The sequence below is a fragment of the Cynocephalus volans genome, chromosome 12 (assembly GCF_027409185.1).
Source record: "Cynocephalus volans isolate mCynVol1 chromosome 12, mCynVol1.pri, whole genome shotgun sequence".
Taxonomy (NCBI): Eukaryota; Metazoa; Chordata; class Mammalia; order Dermoptera; family Cynocephalidae; genus Cynocephalus; species Cynocephalus volans.
The window spans coordinates 100,886,986-100,912,924 of NC_084471.1; the positions used below are offsets into that span (position 1 = coordinate 100,886,986).

Genomic DNA, 25,939 nt, shown 5'->3' on the forward strand with positions numbered 1-25,939 from the left:
TACATATTAAAGAATGTTTACAGCATCATCACCGTAATAGTTTCCAAACTCAAAACAACCCAAATGTGTGTTTCCATGAGAACAGACAAATTGTGAATACTCATTCCACTAATACTATTGAGCAATAAAATGAATGATTTATCTCTATATGTGAAATGATTAATTAAAAAAAACATAATATTGGTCAAAATCAGTTAAATGCAAAAAGAATATCTGCAGTATTATCTCATTCACGTGCAATTCAAAATAAAGCAAAACTAAGCAAAACTAAGCTAATGTGTAGGGATACATATTCAAATGTAAAAAATGCAAAGTAAAACAAGATAGCAATTTCAATTGCAGTCCAGTTGTTACTCCCGAGATGAAGGAGGTGGTTATGTGCCGGAGACCAGCTCCGCAGGATTCGTTGGACATGAATAGGTGGTATGGATTCAGTGAAAAAAGAGAGACACGGACCACAGATATCTAGTGCAAGTGTGGACAACAACCATATGAATCTTGCTTTATTTATATGTTTTTACTTAATCTTTTACATAATGATTTATCTTTTAATCAAAACATTTATTTCATTTCTGTTGAAAAAGAAAGGTCAAAATGTTCCAAAGCACTCATGCTTTGACAAAAACTCCCACTCATGCATCAATAGTTCACCCTAAAGTCCATGGCTTGTGGCCAGGAAACTGTACAATAACAGCATGCTTGGCTTTAAAGAGCATCAGACTTTTAGTTTGAACGATAATTCTTAACTTTTTAACTTATATGTAAACTTACATTCTATTAATCTTACTTATACTTATGTTTAACAATTTAATAATGTTTATGTTTGTATCAACTAAGCTAATTCTTAACCAACTAAAACCATATTACTTATATCATGATTCTATATAATAAAATATACCAATAAATCTCTATTACTGTTAAATGATTCTAAATTATAAACTAACCTAAAAGAAACCTGTTAATATCAAAGCTTGTTTATATTCTTATACTATTTTACTTATTTATCTCTATAACAAAACGTTTCATATCTCTGCCAACTGACTCCAGGAATAGCACAGGGGACAAAGTGAAAAGTTAAATGACCCTTTTCAGGTACTGCATCATTCCAGTCCCAGAATGATATATTCTTGGTGAGTCAAATGAAGCAGTGGGAGTGGAAAAGGAACAAAGAAATCTGTAACTGGTTTTGATCAATCAGTTGTAAACCCCACTGCACTCAGACCCACCGTTTCCCTAGGAGACGCGGATTTATAAAAATTTAACACAATAACTTCATTCCACATGCACAAGAGCATGATCACAACTATAGAGCTAGTTATTCTAAAATTATGGGTCAATGCACTAACAGGAAAGATCAACAACAAAATTAAATCAAGCCAACCCATACTGGGAACATTCATCAAAAACACCTTTAGTGGGCCGGCCTGTGGCTCACTTGGGAGAGTGCAGTGCTGATAACACCAAGGCCAGGAGTTCGGATCCCATATAGGGATGGCTGGTTGCTCACTGGGTGAGCGTGGTGCTGACAACACCAAGTCAAGGGTTAAGATCCCCTTACCGGTCATCTTTAAAAAACAAAACCAAAAACAAAACACCTTTAGTATTGACAATGCCCTTTAAATAAACCAATTAATTCTGATACATATTTAACATGTCCTTTGAGAAACTCCAGGGCCCTTGGAATTTCCCAAAGCCATGCCAAACCAAAAGGTTGGGCTTTTTAATTTTGGAAAGCTTTGTCAAGTAACAAAAGATGAACAGACAGGAAATTCCATGGAGCCGTGCCACACATGCGGGATCTCCCTGCAGCCTAGCCGGACAAGGGTGTCACTCCTCAGGCTCCCATGCTGTTCCCTATAGCAAGATGGCTCTCGACAGTTATCATAAGGAAGGACCATGGAAGGGGCTTTTGGGGTTTACAAAGTCTTCTTGACATGTGAGGTGTTTACATTAGTGTACACTTTTATTAGAACATTTTTCCTTCATAAAATGTTCTATATATGTTTTATATATAACAATACTAGGCAGTAAAAAGCGAAAAAAACAGAAAGGGAAGATTTCTCAAGAAAGGTTATGAGGCTCACAAAATCTTAACAGCATTCCCTGATAAGCACAATGTGAGAAGTGAAAAAAGATGTCAGTATTCCTTATAAACCTACATGCAAATATACTAATTCAACCTAGGCACACTGAATCCAGCAAAGGCTGAAAAATTTGTTCCAGTGTTGTAAGTTCTGTTTAACAGTAAAATTAATTGTTATAATTTGACACAATGACAGAGGAAAAGATGTATATAATAGAGTAACTTGGGAATGCATAAAGAAAAATCAACAAAACAGGACTATTTGGGGGACATTTTTAACCCCTAAGGGAATCCACAAATAATCTACAGCATACATAACAACTAAGGTGAAACATCGAATGCATTCTCTTTAGGGCCAAGAATAATTGAGGGATGTCCGCTATCAACTCTTCTATTTGACATTTTACTGACTAGTGCATTAATGCAAGAAAAATTATCCTTTCTATACTATTAGCAAACTAAATTGTATAGACACATATCAGAATTTACTTAAGGGTTGAGGATATCTTAAATGAATGATAGTAGGTAGAGGAAAACATTAAAACTGTACACTTCATATGATTATCTCCACAATCCAAGGGAAATACTTTACATAGTCAAACCTTTCATGGTCTCCTCTTCCTACCCTTTGCCTCCTGTCCCTTTTCAGTCCATACTTCTGAAAAAGTCTTTCTGTGATTTCGCCCCTAGCATCTATTCTCCTTCGCTCATTGAAGTGGAATACCACCTCAATTTGTCTTTCTTAGTTTGTCTTTTTAATGTTTTCCCTTATGGAAATATACCAGGAACATGCAGCTCTAAATCACAATTCTGCCATCCTTTCCCTACCTCTCTATCATGTATTATTCCATACGTTCTAAAGGACTATGGTATTTTCTCATATGCAAGCACTGACTAGTCCCTCAGGTGATCTATTTATGCAGATTCTGGGTATTAACAAGTTGTGGTAAGCATCCCCAAACGCTTTGCTCTAAATAGACCCTGAGACCATTTTGTTTGCTCTTAAAATAAAATGTATAAAGGATTTCTTCGGACCTGTGTCAAGAGTGCAAACGAAAGCCAACATACCACATATCTAAATATTTAGAAGTCATAAATATATAAAGCCAAACAACTGTTAAAGAAAATGTGTTGTACTGTGCCTTGACAAGTATATCATAACAAAATAGAAAATATCTGCACAGCTATTTTATTATAACTGAAATTTGCAAATCATCAAAGATGATGCAACTAAATTATTTTGTGAATACCTGAGTGCTTTGTAGATCATCCAGCGAAGTTTGTATGAGTAATCAAATACAGACATTTACAATTTATAAATTATATATTTATTAAATCAAAACTGCTTTTTTCTTTATGCAGCAAAGTAGCTATTTATTATGCTATAGTCAAGATTAAAAAATAGTGTTTTATTTATATTAACGTCAAATTAGACAATCTTTTTTGAGTCCACATTTTCAGAATTTTGCTAATTCACTTTGTTTGAGGGGATGGGTTGGGGTGAATAGTCGTGACTCTTCACAATGAATGTCTGTTTGTTTGGTTGGCTGTCAGTTTTGAAATTTTTGACACAATGTAGTTCTGCTTTCTTTGGTAGCTGTTGCTGGTTTTTTTAGATAATGTATTTTTGAAAAGGAGAAAGGATGCTGGGCAGCAGCCAGAAGCAAGGCCAAAATTGTGGCACAAAAGCCATCCAGGGAGTCCTGCCCTGATGTCAGAACTCAGGGCAGCCTTTGCCAGGCCCACAGCTGGGGCCTGAACAATGACCCTGCTGCTATTGCCCCTGGATTTGGGTAGGAGCTTTTCATGAAGGCTGTGACTCTCAGCCTTCTTTAAAGAATGTCGCATCCCTAACTTTTGTAAATGACAGTGGATGCTCCTATGATTAATAAAATGTGAATTCCTTTAAAAGACAAAAAATGTATTTTTGATCATTTTTAAGTGTGGAAAAAAGAGCTGTGAAGGGAAAGTGGGCAAAATCTGAAGTCGGGTGCCTGTGGGGGATGCTGGTGAGCACTGCTGAGTGGTGAGGTGGGGGATGAGACGGACTGGTGCTCTGTAGATGAGCTGCTCTTTACCTACAGTGCTGACCAGACCTGGCTTTAGCTTCACAGGAAACTGAGGACTCTTTTGAAATAACATAGACCCATCTTGGTGTGTTTTATAAATCCTCAGTGGCTGTGCTGTTAGACACAAAAGCTTCATTTAGCTACGTATTTTATGAATCAGATTTTTTCATCTTTGTACCTTAGAACTTAAGCTGGTGGAACCAAATTTTTTGCAGCTTAGACAAGGCAAAAAGTACAAAACAATGAAAGGGAATATATCTTTATTTGGATGATTGCAAATGCTAGTTTGGCTTTGCTTCATAATCGTCTATGAAATATTTTAGCCCATAGAGAGGACATAGATATCTTAGCTGGAGCTGAACAGAGAAATTGGAGAAAAACAAAGATTTCACGAGAATAGCTATGTGCAGATTGATTAGGAAACATCGGAGATTTCGAATTTGACATTGAGCCAATGATTAATGAAGGAGCAGGAGGAGAATGAGGAAGAAAAACTTAACCGTACATTCAAGGATAGCGTGTAAGATCATCAAATAACCCGCAGTGATAGTAGACTCTGAGCGTTCCCACGTGGAAAGTGCCCTGCAGAGCTTCTTCAAACTCATATTAATCTCAGAGTTCATATTCGGGAATTTGAGCAATAGTTTCATAGTCCTGATAAACTGCATGGACTGGGTCGGTAAAAGAAAGCTCTCCTTCGTTGATCAAATCCTCATTACCTTAGTGATCTCCAGAATTGTCTAATCTGGGAAATATTAGTAAATTGGTTTGCAACTTGGTATTATCCAGTCTTATTTATGGCTAGGATAGAACTAAGAATTACTCTTTTTACCTGGATAGCAGTTAATCACTTCAGTCTCTGGCTTGCTAGATACTGAACGTCTTTTATTTGCTAAAAATAGCCAACTTCTCTAGCCCTACATTTCTCTATCTGAAGGTGGGAGTTAAAAAAGAGATTCTGATGATACTGCTAGGAATGTTGTCTTCCTGCTTTTAAATCTGATTCAAGTGAACATCCATATTTAAGACTGGATGCATCGATATGAAAGAAACACAACTTGGAATTCCAGAGTGGTGACTTTGCAACGTTTTCAGGGCTAGTCATACTCACTATCACCCTAATACTATTTACTGTGGCCCTGATCATTTTTCTCCTGTTAATTTTCTCTCTGTGAAAACATCTTCCGTAGATGCAGCTCTCCAAAGGACACAGAGATCCTAGGACAAGGGCCCATATAAATGCCTTGAAAACTGTGATCTCCTTCCTCCTGCTCTATGCTAGTTTCTATCTCATCTCATATTATGGATTTCTAATATGTACCAGAGCAAACCGGGCCTCATGCTTTGCCAGACTATTAGAATCAACTATCCTTCAACCCACTCATTTATCCTGATTCTGGGAACCTCTAAGTTAAGGCAGGTCTCTCTTTTGGTAGCAACTAAGGTGTGGGCTAAAAGATAAGAAGCTCACAATTCCATAAACCATGCAGAAGGTAGACTATTTTAAGTTCTAGACAGAAAAGGAGTCTATGAGTTTAAAGATATTTCATCCTTCCCCTAGTTTCTTCCATTGTGATGGTCACTGTAAATTTTTCAAATGAATATCTGTATTATTTTGAAATTTATTTGAAGAAAAGTGATAGATTTCATTATAACTTATAAATATGTACCACAGCACCCTTAGATGTTATTTATGAACCTCCAACCTTTTGGTCGGCAGTGGCTTTTCAATTCTAAATCACTCATTGGGGATAGTTTTTTGAGATAATTATTTTATTATGTCATATATTCCTATTGGTGAATTGAGGACAACTAGAACGTTATGTGTAACAGAAATAAGGAAAGCTTGGGTTTGCGAGTATTACTAGTACCGATGGGATGGGAGAACTGAGAGAATTAATACATTTAATATGAGTAACTGCCACATAAAACTATTACCTTCCTTTTTTAGTAATTATATTGCACATATGCTTATATACATATTTACTTTATGTCTTTTTAATAAACATTATTGAGGTATAATTTACCTATAATAAAATGCAACACCTGTAGTATTTTAGTGCACATTTTAGTTGGAGTTTTGACAGTGTATACACCTGTGTGACGACAACATCAATGCCCTTTCCTGGCCATCTTTCCCCTCACCATCCCTTCCCCTCCCCCGGCAACTATTTATCTGCTTTTGGTAACTATGAGAGAGTTCTTTGATTTCTAGAATTTCATATACATGTAGGCATAAAGTGTGTACTATTGTAAGAGTACGTAAGGCTTCTGAACTCAGCATAATGCATTTGAGGTTCATCTATATTGTTGCATAGATGAGTAGTTTGATCCTGAATAGTATTCTTGAACAGGGTTTCTGAGTAGTATTGGATGTACCACATTTTAAAAAAGTCCTCTTACCTGTTAATGAACATTTGAATGGTTCCCAATTATTGGCCATTATAAATAAAACTGCTATCAATTTACATGTATGGATCTTTTTCCAGATATATGATTTTATTACTCTTGGGTAAATAGCTAGGAGTAAAACTGTCAAATCATATGATAAGTGTATGTGTAACTCTATTAAAAACTGCCAGAGAGTTCTCCAAAGTGGTCATACCATTTTATAGTCCCACCAGCAATATATGAGAGTTTATTACTCCATGTTCTGGTCAAAAGTTGGTACTCTGTTCTGTTCTTTTTTTTTTTTTTTTTTTTTTAATTATTTTTACTTTAGCAGTCAGTGTGTAATGGCATCTCATTGTGGTTTTAATTAACATTTTCCTAACGGCTAATGATGTTAAGCACTTTTTAAATGTGCTTTTAGCCATTCATGTAACTTCTTTTATGAATTGTGTTTAAACATTTTAAAGCTCATTATTTAATTTGGTTAATTGTTTTGTCTTTTTTTTTTGGATTTGAGACATCATTTATTGAAAAAAAATTTTTTTTTTTTTTGGTGGCCAGCCAGCAATGGCATCTGAATCCTTCACCTTGGTGTTACCGGCACCACACTCCCAAGTGAGCTAATTGTGTTTTGTGTTTTTATTATTAAGTTGTAGAAGTTCTTTATATACTCTGGATATAGGTTTTTTACCAAACATATGTTTTGTAAATATTTTCTCCTAGACAGTGGCTTGCCATTTTATTTTCTTTAGAGCATCTTTTAAAGAGAAGACATTAAAAATTTTTAATGAAGTCCAATAATGCATTTTTTATGCTAGTGTTTTTTATGTTCTGTTTAAGTTGTCTTTGCATACTCCAAGATTATGAAGATTATGTCCTATGGTGTCTTGTAGAAGTTTTATAGTTTAAGTTTTATATATAAGTACATGACACATTTCAGATTAAATTATATTTGCAGTATGAGTTTAGGATTAAGATTTATCTTTAAAATACAGATATCCAGGGCTGGCCCCATGGCTTACTCAGGAGAATGTGGTGCTGGTAGTGCCGCGGCCGCAGGTTCGGGTCCTATATAGGGATGGCCGGTGCGCTCACTGGCTGAGAGCGGTGTGATGGCAACGAGCCAAGGGTTGCGATCACCTTAGTGGTCAAAAAAGGAAAAAAAAAATAAAATAAAATACAGATATCGATTTCTTTCAGTGCCATTTGTTAAAAAGACTGTCTTTACTCATTGTATCAACTTGGCACTTTGTGTAAAACCAGTTGATCATATGTATGTGGATCTATCTCTGGACTGTGTATTCTTTTTCTTTGATTTGCATGTATATTGCTGGGCCAATAAAACACTATTGATTACTGCAGTTCAATATTACATTTTCAAATGTAATAATAAGTCCTCCAACATTGTTCTTTTTTTCAAAATTGTTTCAGTTTTTATTGTTCCTTTGCTCTTGCATATATAATTTAGATGTAGTTATCAATTTCTTTAATAAATCTTCCTGGAATATTGATTGACATTGTATTGAATGTACAGATACATATTTGGAATAATTGACACCTTAACACCTTATTGAGTCTTCTAATGCATGAGCATGGCATATCTGTATTTATTTTGGTCCATTGTAATTTTAAATTTATAGTTTTGGATATAGTTCATTAAATGTATCCCGAAGTTTTTATGTTAGTGTGGCTATCAAAAATGATGTTTTTTAAAAAAATTCCAATTTGTAATTGTTTGTTGCTAGTATACAGAAATACAATTAACTTTCATGTAATGTTGAGTTTATGTGCTATAATCTTGCAATATTTACTTGTTAATTCTAGTAATATCTTTTATAGATTTCTTGGGATTTTCTGTGTACATGATCATGTTGTCTGTAGATAAAAGAGTTTTGTGTACCCTTTGTAATCTTTACAGTTTTTATTTCATTTTCCTGCATCATTTCATGGGCTAGGCACTCCAAGAAAATATTGAATATAAGTGATGAGAGCATATATTCCTGCCTTGTTCCCAATCTTAGGGTAAAGTGTCCAGTTTTTCACCATTAATATGATGTTGTCTATGGCTTTTCATAAATGTTCTTTATCAGTTTGAGGAAGTTTCCTTTTATCCCTTGTTTGCTGAGAGCTTTTATTTTGAATAGGTGCTAAATTTTGTCAAATGATTTTTATACATCTATTGAAATGATTGTATGATATTTCTACCTCATTCTATGAATATGGTGAATTATATTAATTCACTTTTGAATGTAAGCCAGCCTTACATTGCTAGGATAAACTTTACTTGTCCCTTGTTCATGAGGAGTAATAGTCCATACTTTTATTTCATTGGAATAATTTGTCTGGTTTTAATATCAGGACATTTCTAACCTCAAAAGTAAGTTTGGGAGAGGTCCCCTTCTCCTCTATTTTCTGAAATAAATGTGTAAGATTGATATTTTTTTCTCCTCAAATATTTGATGGAAATCACCATTTAGGTCATTCCTTGCTTTGTGAAAAGGTTTTAATTAAGAACTTAATTTTTAAAAATAGATATCAAGTTATTAAAGTTATTAAGATTTTCTGTTTCTTCTTGTGCCTGATTTAGCAATTTTTGTCTTTCAGGGAATTTGTCCATTTTATCGAAGCGGTCTAATTTATTGAAATAATATTCCTCAATATCATTTTAATGCCTATAGGATCATAAATTTGTCTCAACTTTCATTCTATTTTGTGCCTTCTCTCCTTTTATTGATCTGTCTAGCTTTAGGTTTATCAATTTAATTTGCTTTTGTCAAAGATCCATTTGTATCATTTTTTCTTTCTTCTATTTCACTGATCTGCTCTTATGTTTATTATTTCTTTCCTTATTGCTTTGGTTTACTTTTCTCTTTTATGTTTCACTGCTTAAGGTAGAAATTAGACAATTAATTTTAGACCTTTATTCTTTTCTAACGTAAACAATTAAAACTATAATTTCCTAAGCACTATAAAAAGTTACAGGTGCATATCGTACACCTTAAAGCAACAATTAAAATAAAGAGTTCCTAGAGTACACGGGATAAAGTTGTTATTCAGTGAGTATTTCTAGTTTAACAGATTGAAAAAATTATGCACACTTCAGCCTATTTAATATTTTCCCTTGAATTTTCCTCCATGTAATTTTAGGGTTTTTTTTGTTTTTGTATTTGCATTTGCTATCATAACTTTGCCTATCATTTTATTGTTTTCGTCTTTCCATCAATTTGCCTCCGGTGTGTCTCTTGGGAAGGTGTTAGTCTTCTTTTATTTCTTTGGCTCTTCCTGGATCTCCTCCTTAGTCAGTGAATTTGCTTGCATTAACTATTTTGGGCCGAGAGCAAAATAGTTGCAGTTTCCAAAAGCCTTGATTTACACACCGTTAATGGGTTTAAATGGTCAAGAAACAGCCTTTAAAAAAAGCTGTGTGTTGTTTTCTTTCAGATGGCAAGTTGAAATAGATAAAGATTCTGATATTTACCCGTCTATTCTAACAACGCACCAGCTTTAGTTGGCACATGATCTGAGTATATAGATATGGGCTACTATAAATGAACGGCTGTCATATTCCAAGCAGAAATACAATGCTCCTCATTGCTAACATCTTACTTTACCTATCTTTAGAAAATTGCACTTTAACACTTCACTAAGAGATACTGATTCCCCTTTTATTTATAATCCATTCAAATATCAGAAATACAATCCAAATTGAATCAAGGAAAAAAGTTATTTATTAGGTCCTATGGCTGTGACATATATCAGAAGAGTCCAGACGATCTAAGGAAGATCTGTAGGTTTCAGGGTTTCTGGGACTAGAGCAGGGAGGGTCAATGTTACGGGTAAGCCTTCTCTATCTTTTCCTCATCTCTGTTTATCTCTATTTGGGTTTATTTATTTTACAGAATGACACCTTTTCATGTGTTAAAGAATATTTAGGAACCCCAAATCTACTTTGTATGTCTCAATTCAAAAGGAATAGAAAACTACAGCTTCACCTTGGATCACGTTCCTACCCCAGTGGCTAGGAAAACTGGTCCTGTGATTGAAAGTCCCATCATGGAAGTAGTTACATGTGTGTACTTGGCAGATGAAACTGTACTCATACAGTCTCTACATAGGCTAATGTAGGTCAACATGTACATTTTCTACAGATGAAAACTAATTTAATTTTAATAGTTAATTTTATTGAGTGCCTATATGTGTCCCTTATAGTTTCAATTGCTTTAGATGTTGCATCTCATACAAGATTTGCCACAATGCTATGAGGTTTACACTACAACTGCACCCTCTTTTTAAAAGGAGACAGTAATGTCCAGAGAGGTTAAGTTACAAGTTCAACTTTGCACAGATAATAATAGTGAAGTAAAGATTGAACTCAGCCAATCAGACCTCTAAGCCACTATGCTGCTGTATTTTCTGGCTAAAATTCAATATTCATTCAGTTTTTAAGGAGAAAAAAGGCTCAATTACATAGCAACAGAAATACATACCTGACATGATATATATACTTCTTAGGCCAATATCATGATTTTAATTAAAGGTAAGAATAGTATCAGAATGCCCAGTATTGTCGTTAGCCTTTAATATAGTTCTGGAAGAACAAATAAAAAGAAATTAAAGAGAAAATCAGGATGTAAATATGAGACACTATAGAAAAATCATATTTTTGATAATATGATCAATACCTAGAAAATCCAAAGTTTTTACTGAAAAATTCTTAGAAATGATAAGGGCACCAAGTAAACTGACTGGCTAAAGAGCTGAAGATGACCAAAAAGTGAATTTTTTAGCTGTAAATTCAAACCAAGTAATTGCCCCAGAACCTAATGCAGAATCATAAGATTGAAAATATGAAAATACTCACCTGCTTTCTTCCCAATGGTGGATAACTGAGACCCAGTGTGAAATTTTATGAGTAGTATAGGAAAGAAAAAGTACTATCTTTTCTTGACCCATTGAAAGGTTTGCTGCTAAAACCCCTCCCTTAACAAAAGACAGATTAACAAGAGAAAACCATAACAAATTTCCTTAATATTAGTTTTATGTGACATGGGAGCCTTCAGAAATGAAGAAGGAAAACTGTGTATTTTTATAGACAGTCATGCAAAAGTGTGATTAGAAGACAAAGGGTATGAGCTAATGGTAATAAATCGGGGGAAGGGGACTTTGTAAGGACTGTTTGTTCCATTCTTCTTGGCCTCCAGGTATAGGGCAGGACTCCTCTGGAATGAAGGTCTTATGACCTAATTCCAGACAGGAAAGGGAGGAGAAGTTGAGAGAATGATCTACTTCTGCAATCTTGTCAATTTTCGTTAGCTTAAAATACTCAGTATGCCAAGATGCCATATTTTGGGGTATCATATTCTGAGCTACAACAGTAATCTCTTCCAAATGGTATAACAGCTACTTTGCTGTAATAGATAAATAAATAAATCTGGAAGACTAACCCAGAAAGAGTTAGTTGCAACATTTTATCTCTGAATAACAAATAGAATATTCCTTTTGAAGCAGTAGGAATGTTATGTGCAGGCAACCCAATATTGTCATTATGATGATCAGAGAGATAAACGTAATGCAAAGCATTGATAAAGACCATGATAGATGAATACTATGATATAAGAGGCTATACAATTTGGGCACTTTATATAAAGTTGTTCTTGACATTGGGTTGGGCTAGAAAGTAATCAGGAGGCAATTATTGTCCTGTGGCTCAATTACATTCTTGAGGCTTAAAAAGATACATGTTTTCCAAAGAAAAGATGGCACAAAGGCAAAATAATAGGGGGAAAAGGTGGGGAAGGTAGCCATGATTAGATTAGGCAGTTTGAATTGTTTAGATGGCAGTTAAATAATGCAATTTAAAAGAATATCGACCCAATTGCCACCAGACAGTTGATGCTTGGAGGGAGAGATGGGCAATGAAGTACCCACATCAGTTTTGCTTTACATGTCTCAGCCTGGATGAAGTATAATCCAATGATAGGTTTGTGATTTACAACTGAAAATGCTTGATGAAGGAGCTGCATATAACCACTCAGTTACATAGACTCTTAAAATGATAGACTGAAAGTCCGTGAGCTGCTCACCCAACCCATGTAGGTAATCCAAGGTCTATCTCAAAAATGTGGGTGAAGTAACTTGGGATGATATGCCAAAGATTTTGGGACTATCAGACATAGTCACTTGATGAGATGTGGGATAGAGAGGTGAAAAGATAAAACGTGGAGGAAATGGAAATTTTGAGGGGGGGGCCTAAAATGATAAACTATTAAAATGTACGTGGTCGTATAGGCCTTATCTGAATTAATAATTAGAATAAACGTTCGGTGCACTGGAGTTTTCTTTATCATCATTTTCTTTATCATCATTCTTACATGTTGTCTTACAATGTAGATTTAATTTTTATTCAGGTATAGTGAGGTTAACAATTAGAAGACAGTTACCATTGAAATACAGTTTATTGCTTTACAGTTCTCAAGAGGAGGGGATCACAGCAAGTCCCGTAGGACCACACAAGAAAACACTAAGGTAAGTTGCAAGTAGAGAAAGAAAGGGGAATTGTGGGAGAGCCTTTGTTTGGTTTTCGTGAGAAGGAATGGGTGAGGCAGTATAAGCAGGCTAATCAGGTTTAAGATCGGCTAGTTTATATAATTTCAGTTGGCTGTGGCATGTAGGGCCTGTCCCAGTTGTCTGATACCTGACCCTGACATGGTTTGGTCAGGAGAATAGTGTCCTGGAGTATAAGAGCCCTGTGAAGGAGGTGGTTGAGGGTACTGGCTCTAGCTTGGTTAGTCTGCATATGAAAGGGGTGCTTAAAGGGGAAGTTCGCTATCTCTAGGAATCAGCTAATCCTGGGAGGCTCCAGCAAGGCCCCCAGATATTAAAGAATTAGATATAGAAACTAGAAAGCATGGTTAGTGAACATGTTTTAGTTGAAATTCCAAGTAGAAATTTTGGAGGCTTCCCAAAGGCCTATGTAATATTATGTAATAATTAATAAACAGTATAGAATTTAGAGAGAGCTAGAAGAGATGCTAATCTGATTGGGGAAATAAGGTGAAAATACTGATCCTCACTAATTCTTTTATTAATGACCTAACCTGGCCAGTGAGTAAAACTCACAGTAGGCAATCAAGAACTAAACAACCTAGTTTCTCCTAGCTTTTCAGCAGAACTAGATAAGTAAGCTCAAAATCCAAAATTATAAAACTCATTACAGACACTGTGACCTAAAAGCAGCAGGATAAATAAACAGAAGGATGACATCTCTCCACAGATTTCAGATAATTACATAATTAAACAAATGCTATAGAATAAAAATGTTTACAGAAATTATTAAATAAAAAATAAGAAACTATAAAAAGCTACCAGATTTGAAACAAACTAATAGAAATTTAAGCAAGTTTTTGTTCTCATTTTATCATAGTTACATCACTTCATCTCAATATTTTTATATATTATTCCAATATTTTGGGCCTCAGTTATTGAGAATGTAACTTATTTCTTCCAACCCAACCAATTCTTCATATGGAATTAACTTTTACCTCTGAATGCTTTTGAGTTATTCTCGTTATCTTTGGTGTTCTTTAGCTTCATTATGAGGTGTCTAGATATATACTCACTTTTGTTCACCTTACTTAAGAGACAATTGCAAATACAATATTTAGTATTATATTTGAAAGGTAATGTTTGTCTTTATATCAAATAATTTAGCCTTATGAAATGATTTGTACAGATTTCAGTTTTTTTTAATGCTTTCAAATACTTTAAATACGATAGAAAATATCTGAACTTTAAAGAATTAACTCATTAAGCTCCCTGAGCAAAATACCTTTTTGGAGAGGGGTGGGATGGAAATCTTTCTACCTTCTCAATTATTGTTTTTGATTCTTGAAAAATGCATGTTTTATTCTCCTATTGAGTCAATATTGAGAAAGAATATCTTCCTAGAAAATTATCCTTTCCATCTAAATATTCAAATTTTTAATATAACATTGTTCAGATTATTTTATAAATTAAGTCTCTTTGCTTCTGAATTTTGAGTGCTAATTTTTAATATTATTCATATATTTTTTTCTGTATCAAATATTTCAGAAATTTCCCATTTTACTTTTTGACTTTTTTCCTTGGATTTCTGTTTTATTTGTCTTATTTTCAATTTTTCCAGAATTATTGATTTCTCATTTTACCTTTGTAATTTCTTCCTCTGAGCTTAGTTTTTAAGAATTTCCAGGAGAAGTTGAAGACAGAATTTATTTTTAAGATTGTCTTTATTTTAAATAAAATACATATTTTGGGCTAAGCATTTTGCTCCACATTTCATTACAGCCATGCTTTTGTGAATCTTAAAATATAATATTTTCTTTATTAGTCATTTAAATAATAATTTTTTCCCTAGGCTTACTTATTTTTTCTATTTAATATCACTATAATACAGTGCTACATTCTCCAATTGTGTAAGTGCATATTCTTCCTGAGTTTCTAAAGTGTTGCATTTTGCAAAATTCTTCTTATATTTTTGAACTTAATATTTGGTTTAAAAAGGAATTTTATATAAATTTTTTCTCACTGAATTATATGTAATCAATTTTATATTTATTGAATCTGGGGCACATTATATTCTTCAAAGGTGGCCCCAGCAGTATCTGCGGTTCTATATACTCTTATAGAATCTTGCCACTTCTCCACCAAGAGGTGGATCTTAATTTGCCTGGCCTTGACTCTGCATGGATTTGAGATTTGCTTTGGACCAACCGAATGTGGTAAAAGTGACTCTGAGGGTAGGTCCTAAAAGGCAATGCAGCTTTTTGCCTTGTTTACTGAAACACTTGTTCTTAGAAAGCTGGTTCGGTCATCACGTTAACAGTTTGATTACCTTGAGGCCACCGTGCTAATGAGGTAAACAAATCACATGTCAGTGGTATTTTTTGAATGTTCTGAGTGGCATTCCTAGTTTTAATTCTCTTGGCCCAAGTGCTACACAGTTGTGTAAATAATTTTCCACACAATTACAAGCCCTAGCCCTGGTTTTACCAGTAAAGATCCCATACATCATGGATCACAGATGCACCATCTTTCCTGCTCATTCTAAATGCTGGATCCATTGGCTCTATCAGCATGATATAATGGTTGTTTTACACCACTGAATTTGGGACAGAATGTTATGCAGCAATAGGAACTGGAACAATAATTGAAAATAATGTGCTTCTTTTGCTGTGCAGAAGCTTTTTAGTTTGATATAATTCAATTTGTTTATTTTTACTTTGGTTGCCTGTGCTTTTGGGGTCATATTCATAAAGTCTGTACCCAATCCTACTTCCTGGAGTGTTTCCCCTATGTTTTTTTAAAGGAGTTTTATTGTTTCAGGATGTATATTTAGTTCTTTAATCCATTTTGAGTTGATTTTGGTATATGGTGAGAGATATGGATCTAGTTTCATTCTCCTACATATCGATGTCCAATATTCCCACACCATTTACTGAAGAGACAACCTCTTCCCCACTGTATGGTCTTGGAGCCTTTGTCAAAGATCAGATGGCTGTAGGTGCATGGGTTGACTTGTAGATTCTCTATTTTGTTCCATTGATCTGTGTGTCTGTTTTTATGCCACTACCATGCTGTTTTGGTTACTATAGCTTTGTAGTATAGTTTAAAGTCAGGTAGTGTTATGCCTCCAGCTTTAGTTTTTTTGCTCAGGATTGCTTTGGTTATTCATGGTCTTTTGTTCTTCCATGCAGAGCAAAACAACACCCAATAGAGTGGGAGAAAATATTTGCAAAATATACATCAGTAAAAGGATTAATAACCAGAATATACAAGGAACTCAAACAACTTAACACTAAAAAAACAAGTAACCCAATTAAAAAGTGGGCAAAGGAGGTGCATAGGCATTTCTCAAAGGAAGATATACAAATGACAACAGACATGAAAAAATATTCAACATCACTCAGCAATTGGGAAATGCAAATCAAAACCACACTGAGATACCATCTCTCTCCAGTTAGGATGGCTAATAGCCAAAAGACTGAGAATGACAAACGCTGGTGAGGTTGCAGAGAAAAAGGAACCCTCCTACACTTTTGATAGGACGTGGTGCAGCCCTTATGGAAAATAGTATGGAGGTTCCTCAAACAACTACAGATAGGTCTACCTATGACCCAGCTGTTTCGCTGCTGGGTATATACCCAGAGGAATGGAATCATCATGTTGAAGAGATACCTGCACTCCCATGTTCATTTCAGTGTTATTTATGATAGCCAAGAGTTGGAACCAGCCTATATGCCCATCATCAGATGAATGGATAAGGAAAATGTGGTATATCTACACAATGGAATATGACTCCGCTATTAAAAAAAAAAGAAATACTACCATTTGCAGCAACATGGATGGACTTAGAGAAAATTATATTAAGTGAAATAAGCCAGGCACAGAAAGAGAAATACCACATGTCCTCATTTATTTGTGGGAGCTAATAGAAATAAATAAGTAAATAAGGAAACAAATGGGGGGGAGTGAAGAAGAAACAACAATTGCAACAACTCCTTGATTTTGTTAAGACGTGTGAACAGATATAATGTTGATTAGGGGAAGGTGGGAGAGGGAAGGAGGAAAAGTAGGAATTGATAAAGGGACACAAAAATTAACTATACTGTATATTGATAAAATAAAAAAAGGAAATAATGTGCTTATTTATTGAAGGTATATTCATTTAGTATAATTAAGTATTTTTAAAAATAAATTTAAGAATTTGAAAATAATGGCAGTACATAGCTGAACTTCTGGCAAGGCAACCACATGAAATATATCAAACTATGCAGATATCAAGCAATCTTTCCCATACTGTGATAACTGATGTGTTAACTTGATCACATACAACTCCTAGGTTTCATTATAAAAGGTTCATCTTGCCCTTCCAGGGGAGTGTTAAGCTGCTGTGGTATGTTGAAGATGAATCTCTGATTGCTCAAATAAACTCTCTAGATTAAAAAAAAATAATAATAAATTTATTTCCTCTTATTTCCTTTTGCTTTCTCTCTACTCTTTTAAATAAAAGGAAATTTCTATGAATAATCCACTGATAAAGTCACAGGATTCAAAATCAACACACAGAAACCAGTAACCTTTCTAAACAATAATAACAAACTCCCTGAAAAAGAAATCAAGAAAACAATCCCATTTACAATAGCTACCCCCAAAATTAAAATGTCTAGGAATAAATTTAAATTTAACCAAGGAGATAAAATATTTCTGCAATAAAAACTACAAAACAGTGATAAAAGAAATTAAAGAGGACACACAAAAATGAAATGTTCATGGGTTGGAAGAATTAATGTTGTCAAAAGGACCATATTACCCAAAGCAATCTACAGTTTCAATGCAATCCCTATTAAAATATCAATGATATTGTTCACAGAAATAGAAAAAACAATCCTAAAATTCATATGGAACAGCAAAAGACTCCCAAGAGACACAGCAAATGTGGGCAAAAAGAACAAATCTGGAGGCATTACGCTGTCAATTTAAAATATACTACAAAGCTATACTAATCAAAACAGCATGGCACCATCATAAAAACAGCCAAATGGCCAAATCAACAGAATAGAGAACCCAGAAATAAACCCAGCTGATTTTTGACAAAGGTGCCAAGAACATACATTAGGGGAAAAGACTGCCTCTTCAACAAATGGTGCTGAGAAAACTGGATACCCATATGCAGAAGAAAGAACCTAGAACTCTCTCTCTCACCATATGCTATAAGCATCTCAAAATGGACTTAAATGTAGACCTTAAAGTTTAAACTACTAGAAGAAAACTTAGAGCAACACTTCAAAGACATTGGTCTGAGCAAAAATTTTATGGTGAAGACTTCTAAAGCACAGGCAACAAAAACAAAAATAGACAAATGGAATTACATCAAACTAAAAAGCTTCTATACAGCAAAAAACCCCAATCAATCAACAGAGCAAAGAGGCAACCAGAAGAATTGGAGAAAACACTTGTGAACTATTCATTCAACAAGGGATTAATATCCAGAATATAGAAGGAACTTACCGAACTCAATGGGAAAAAAACAAATATCCAATTAAAAAGTGGGCAAATGGCCTGAATAGACATTTCTCAAAAGAAGAAATACTCATGGCCAAAAATGAATATAAAAAAATGCTCATCATTACTAATAATCAGGGAAATGCACATCAAAACCACAAGGAGATATCATCTCACCCCAGTTAGAGTGACTGTTATATAAAAGAGGAAAAATAACAAATTCTGGTGAGGATGTGGAGAAAAGGGAATTCTTATACACTGTTGGTGGGAATGTAAATTAGTACAGCCATTATGGAAAACAGTATGGACTTTCCTCCAAAAACTTAAAAAAGAACTACCATATGATCCAACAATCTAACTATGGGGATTTATCTAAAGGAAAGGAAATTATCATACTGAAGAAGTATCTACACCTTTATGCTTATTGCAGCACTATTCACAATAGTGAAGATATGGAATCAACCTAGGTGCTCACTGACAGATGAATGGATAAAGAAAATATGGTATATATATATATACATAATGGAATACTACTCAGCCATGAAAAAGAATAAAATCCTGTCATTTGCATCAACATGAATAAGCCTGGAAGACATTATGTTAAGTGAAATAAATCAGGCACAGAAGGATAAATACTGCATGTTCTCAGTCATATATGGGAGCTCAAAAAAAAGTTGAATTTTTAGAAGTAGAGTTTAAAATTGTGGTTACTAGAGGGTGGGAAAGGGAGGAGGAGGACTAGGGAGAGGTTGGCTATTGGATACAAAATTACAACTGGATAGAAAAAATTAAGTTCTAGTGATGCACAGTCGTGCTAAGCATGTCTAATTAATAATGATTTATCGTATTTTCTCAAATGGCTAGAAGGAAGGAGCTCAAATGTTCTCAACACAAAGAAATGATACATTTTTGCTGTGATGAATGTACTAATTACTCTGATTTGATCATCACACATTGTATACAAGTACTGACAAGTAATTCTGTGCTCCATAAATATGTACAATCAATATGTTTCAATTAAAAAAATAAATTTCAAATGATGCATATAATTTAAAAGAAATAAAGAGAAAACCTAAAGTCCACTGATTATGTTTTTAAAAATATTTTTAGTTCCTAAGAATTTTTGCTTATTTTTCAATGATATCTTATTTAATATACAGTTCTTCTTAAATGTTTTTTACTTAATATACACTGCTTCTTGAATGTTTTATTTTCTTTGTGATTGATAACTTTATTAACCTGTAATCACTTGTATCAGTGGCCTCTATACTCACTCTACCTTAAGTCAATATGATCAGGTTTTCTCTCTACCATTTTCCTGAAATGGAGCTTTAAATGTCACCAGTGACTTCCATGTTGATAACTCCTGTAGTCAATGCTCAGTCCCATCATCTCACTTATCAGTATCATTTTACAGGATTAATCAAAACCTCCTATCTAAAACATTTCATCCCTTGGCTTATAGAACACTATCTCCTGGTTTTCCTTCTAGTTTACAGGTGACTCTGATCAGTTTCCTTTTTCCATTTCCTTTTTCTGCCAAACTCTAAAGTCCAGGAGATCTCAAGAACCACTTCCTTATATCCCCTCTTTTATCCATTTAAACTAACACTTAGTGCTCTCATTTAAATTCATGGCTGTAAAATCTCTCTATATGTTGACTCATGCATTTATAGCTCCAGTTCACATCTCAGCTCTCAACTCCAGTTTACATGCCCAACTTCCCATGCAACATCTCTAGCTGGATGTTGGATTGACATTTCAAACTTGATATAACTTAAAAGAAATTGTGATCCATGCCCACACCCAATACTGCTCCTGTTACAGTTATTTTCATTTCAGTAAAAGGCAACCTCGTACTTCCAGGAACAAATGAAATGGAAACCTTGGAGCCGTCTTGTCACCTCTCTTTTTCTCATACTCTGCATAAAATCTATCAGTAAATTCTTTTAACACTATGCTTAAAATATATCCAGAATCCAACCAACAGTCACAACACTTTCATTTCCATGCCATCATCACCAGAATTAAACCATTTATTTAAACCACGTCCTAGTCTAGCACCATCTCTTCCCTGGTTTATCACAAAAGACTTCCCTCTGATTTGATCTTTTCTTCCACACCTCTAGAGTTAGACTTTATTCCCGACAAGAGTATTTTAAACAAATATAAATTAAATTAGGTCACTTCTCTGCTCCAAATTCTCCAAAGCCTTAACATCTCACTCAAGTAATAGCCAAATCCTTCTGATATCCTTTGAGGTCTTAGGTAGCTTTCCCCCTCTCATACCTCTTCCTTCTTTGACCTCATCTCTTAGTGGCCTCACTTTCCCACTCTCTGCACCAAGCACACTGGTTTCCTTGCTCTTCCTCAGACACATTAGGTAGCTTTGATTTCAGCATGCTTGCACCTGCTATTCCCTGTGTGTGGAAGGTACTTTTCCCAGACAAAACATAGCTCATTCCTTTATCTGTTTTAGGTCTTTGCCTAAACATCATCTTCTCAGTGTGTCTTTCCCTATTTTCCTTATTAAAATTTTCAATCTTCCTCTTCACACACTTCCTATTTCTCTTCTTTACTTCTATTTGCAAATTCTTATACACTGTATTTTATTCCCATATATTATATATTTTTTATTACTTATTTGTTTATAGTACATCTTCTCATACTAGAAGTAAGCTCATTGAAGCGATTTTAATCACTGCTGCATTCGAGAACCTAGGGGGCTGGTACAGAGAAGATATTCAATAAGTATTTGTTGACTGAGTAAATAAAAAAACTCTCAGTATATTATTTTTTCCTTCTTTCCCCTTTGTAGATTTCAATTTGGTTTGTATTTTGAGTTTGCCTATTATAATTATCCTTTCTGTTAGTCACGGACTTTTCTTTGTGAATTCACCAGGTAGGTGTCTTTTGGTGGGTTATCCAATTCGTTTATTGCTTTGACTCCTCCTAGGCCTACATTGTATTTCCTGTTGTTTTCTAAATGTCACTGAATTTTAGGCTAACTACTTTGAAAGGAAAATGCAGCTGTTGTATTACCACAAAGAACCTGATTAATTGATCTTCCCATTTGACCTCATCAAAATTAAGATTGATTAAGTAACTTCAGTTCAATGTATAGGAAAGCTATGGAAAATTTATGCAAGTCTCACGTTACACTTTGTGAGGAATATAAAGATGTTATGCATACCTCTATTTGACATGGGAGAGAGACAAAGATGGAAATTTGAAGTAACAAAATACTATTACCATTCACATGCTAAATAATTCTGTTCTGATAATGTATTGCTGTGTAATAAAGTTATCCCAAAACCTCATGGTGTAAAACAACCATTTTATTACACTTGTAGATTCTATAAGTTAGGACTTTGGACAGGGCATAGCAGGAATCGCTTTTTTTTTGCTTCACAAAGTCTAGGGTCTTAACTAGAAATACTTGAATGACTGAGGGTAATTAAAATGACTGGGGGCCAAAATAAACTACAGCAGAGGTGAGAAACAGAACATGTGACGATGATGGAAATGTTTTATATGCGCACCTGCTATACAATAGCCAATAGCTACATGTGGTTACTGAGCATTCAAATTGTGGTACATTGAGGAACAGAAATTTTGATCTTACTTAATTGTAGTTAATTTAAATTGAAGTAGACATATGAGGTATATGGCTGGTAGGTATCATACTGGACAGTGCAAGTATAAATTCTTCTTGGCTCATAGGTTTGGTACCTGGAGCAAAAATAGTTAAAAGCTGGGCTTAGATAAGACTGATGACCAGAGGGCCTATATGTGGCCACTCCATGTGGTTTGGGTGGTTTGGGCACTGTGGCCTCAGAGTAGTTGGACTGTTTACATGTAGCTTAGGATTCCAAGAGTAAATGTTCCAGTGATCAAGAACAAAACTGCATGGCTTTTTATAACTTAGCTTTAGAAGTCCTATACGGTCATTTCTGCCATTTTTTTTATTAGTTGAAATAGTCAAAAACCATCCTATATTCCAGGAGACAAGACATAGACTCCGGATGTCAATAGGAGTGTCAAAAAGTTTGTGACATGTTTAAAAACTGCCGTAGATGCTAAAAGTTTTTGTTATTACAACAGAGAACAGGTTTTCTCCATTTTCTTAAACTTTGGGTATTTTACAAATAATCTGCATTGGTAAGGTTGATAATTAAGTTGTATGCTAATCATAAACTGTAGATATATGCTGTATTTTTCAATATTGGGGTTTAAGGTTCCTAGCCCTGGGATGATGAATAAATCAAATGGATAAAAATGAATACATTTTAAAGAAAGGATGACATTGTAAAACTATAAAAGAAAATTTATCTCGATTTTGCATGTTAGCAAATGTGTATTCAAAGTCTAATGCTTTACATGTAAAACACTCATACAACCCATATCAGCAAGGGACTATATCTACCTTAAAAATTACGAGCTAAAATCCTTAAGAAAAATCGATTATATGAATTATTTGAGACCTAATTTGAGAGCACACCTTGAGGCTTTTTACCAGTGGCCATCAATAAAACAGAAAGAAGGCTACTCATCAGACAGTCCAGCTTTGGATGCATAAATCTGTAACAGTGCAGCTAGAATCAACCAGTCATTGGTGTATAAAGGCAGAAATTCCCTATGAACAGACATGTCAAGCATACTGCAGAGCTTGTTTGTGATAGATAATTTTTGTTGTAGAATTCATTATGGGGATCTTGGGAAATGGATTTATTGTACTAGTAAACAGCACTGATTGGATCAGGAAATGGAAGATCTCCCCGACTGATTTTATTCTTACCTGCTTAGCCATCTCTAGGATATGTTTTTTTGTGGACAATAATTTTATCTATCATTTTCAGTATGTTCCATGAGAAAATGTTTTACCCTAAGAGTGTGACGATAAGCTTTCATGTCCTCTGTACAGGATCCGACTATTTCTGCGTGGCTTGTACTGCCTGCCTCCACGTCTTCTATTTCCTCAAGACAGCCAACTTCTATAATCCTGTTTTCTTCTGGATGGAACGTAGAATTCACGAGGTACTTTTCATTATTGTGCTGGGGTCAATGCTCCCTTTCTTCACATTACTCATTTGAAGAAAATATTAACTAATAGCCTGGTGCCAGAATGGGTAAAAATGGAAAGAAAGTTGACATTCAATTTTACGGAGACTGTGCATGATTACTTAACTTCTCAGGTTCTCCTTTACCTGGTGTTCATCATGTACTTGGTAGTGTCACTGACCTCCTTCCTTCTTTTAACCCTCTCCTGATGGAGTCACACCAGGCAGGTGAAGCTACAGGGCATATATTCTAGCGATTCTAGTGCAGAGGCCCACATAAGGGCCATGAAAGCTAGGACTTCATTCCTCCTCCTCTTCATTATGTACTACTTCAGCCATGTCATGATAGTTTTGTCCTGTTCTATTCTATGCAATGTTGTGGCAAAGATTTCTGCTCATGTGCTAATATTTTTTAATCCATCTGGCCTTCCATTTCTTCTAATTTTATGGAACAGCCAGTTGAAACAGGCTTCTCTCTGTGTCCTGAGGAAGCTGAAGTGTGACACAGAGGAGAAAATTCCTCATTCCGATAAACATGCCTGATATGAATGATAAAGTTCTGAGGGGAAGAAAAAGGAAGAAGACGGAGTAGGACTCTATCTCTGCCTTTTTCACCTCCCTCTTCTTTTTCATTATGTTCTGATATGCTATTGAGCACTATTGACAAGACCTGCCTGGTTTAAATTAAAAGGAAAAGATTGCTACCCTGTTTGTATTAGATATGGAGATTATGGGGCCGAGCCCGTGGCACACTCAGGAGAGTGCGGCGCTGGGAGCGCAGTGACGCTCCAGCTGCGGGTTCGGATCCTATATAGGAATGGCCAGTGCACTCACTGGCTGAGTACCGATCACGAAAAAGACAAAAAAAAAAAAAAAAAAAAGATATGGAGATTATGTATCTAATAGTAAAATTAAAATATATTGATAATGCATTTTATCTTAGGTGCTATAAAAGATATCAGATTATTCCACTTTTTAATTTTTATTAATATGTTAGATAAACATTAGAATAAATAGAATAGATATACACGAAGGATTACAATATGTATTTATGTGTACCAGTGTGTGTGCATAAACAGATTTATATGCACGAGCACAGAGATTATGTTCCAAAAATGATTTTTAAAATGATCATTCTAAAAATGATGATCAATTGATCATTTAAAACTAGGATGGAAAACACAAATGGAAACAGTTCATAAGGTTAGAGTTTAACAAAAGTTTTATTTGAGAGTATAAAAATAAAGTCAATTGAAAGGCATACATCCTCAAGAGTTATTTCCTTATTGATAATCTATTCTCTAATCTCTAATTCTATCTCTAATTCTTTATACTAAGTAGAAAGATTGGGATGTTCTATAAATAATTTCAGTAAAAAGCATTAAGCAACCCTGAACATCAAAAAATGTTAGTTACAACCAGTGGATTTAGACTCTGAAATATGAATCTCTAGAGCAAAAATTAAAATTTACTCAATTGGTTTACCATATAAGAAAGGCAAACACCTATATGAGAAAATGAGTAAGATTCTAACGGATAATAGTAGCAAATACAGGATCTCATTTGATGAAAGTCAGTATCCAAATTAACAACAGCAACAAAAATAAATAAATGTTTCAAGGGAAAAACAAATCAGAGACAACCACTGAGATTACAGTATTAAATTTAGTGAGAATGTCTCCTCTTAAAAAAAAAAATACAATTAGGAAGCATGTAAAAAATAGCAGGACAAAAAAGTACAAAATAGCAAATTTAAGAGAAATATCAATAAGTTCTTAAAATACAATGATTGGGAGCATGATTTGGAGAACAATTATTGTATTTTCTCTAAGAAAGAAAGGAAGATACTGCAGGAGGCCCAGTTAAATTTGAATTTCAGACAAAAAAAGAAAAAAAAAAAGGAACAAATGTGAAGGAACAATTTTAGACCTAAGGACTTGTGATGGCCTCTAGGTTAAAATAACTTGTGGGCGACAATTTCACAAAAACAGAAATCCTCAAAGCTGGGTCCCCGTTTATGAGGTTTATGCATTTCTTAGCACCATAATTTTGTAGATGGCTCATTCTTGGCAGTCTTCTCCTGGGAAATGAAACCTTATTTGAAATCTCAGGCATGTACTGTCTCTCTCTGAAGCTCTCAGCCTGACTTTCTAGATATTTTATTTAATTTCTTAATGATTTTATATTTTACTTCTCTTCCTTTCTCTTATCGTGACATGGGATATTCTGATAATTCACTCTGGCATATTTGTTAGATGATAATCATGGACTTAAACCATAAAATGACAAAATCC

General features: G+C 34.5%; 1 pseudogene; it reads left to right on the forward strand.

The window, feature by feature from the left end:
* Nucleotides 1-361: 361 nt before the first annotated feature.
* Nucleotides 362-5,614, forward strand: LOC134391770 (taste receptor type 2 member 13-like; annotated as a pseudogene).
* Nucleotides 5,615-25,939: the final 20,325 nt, after the last annotated feature.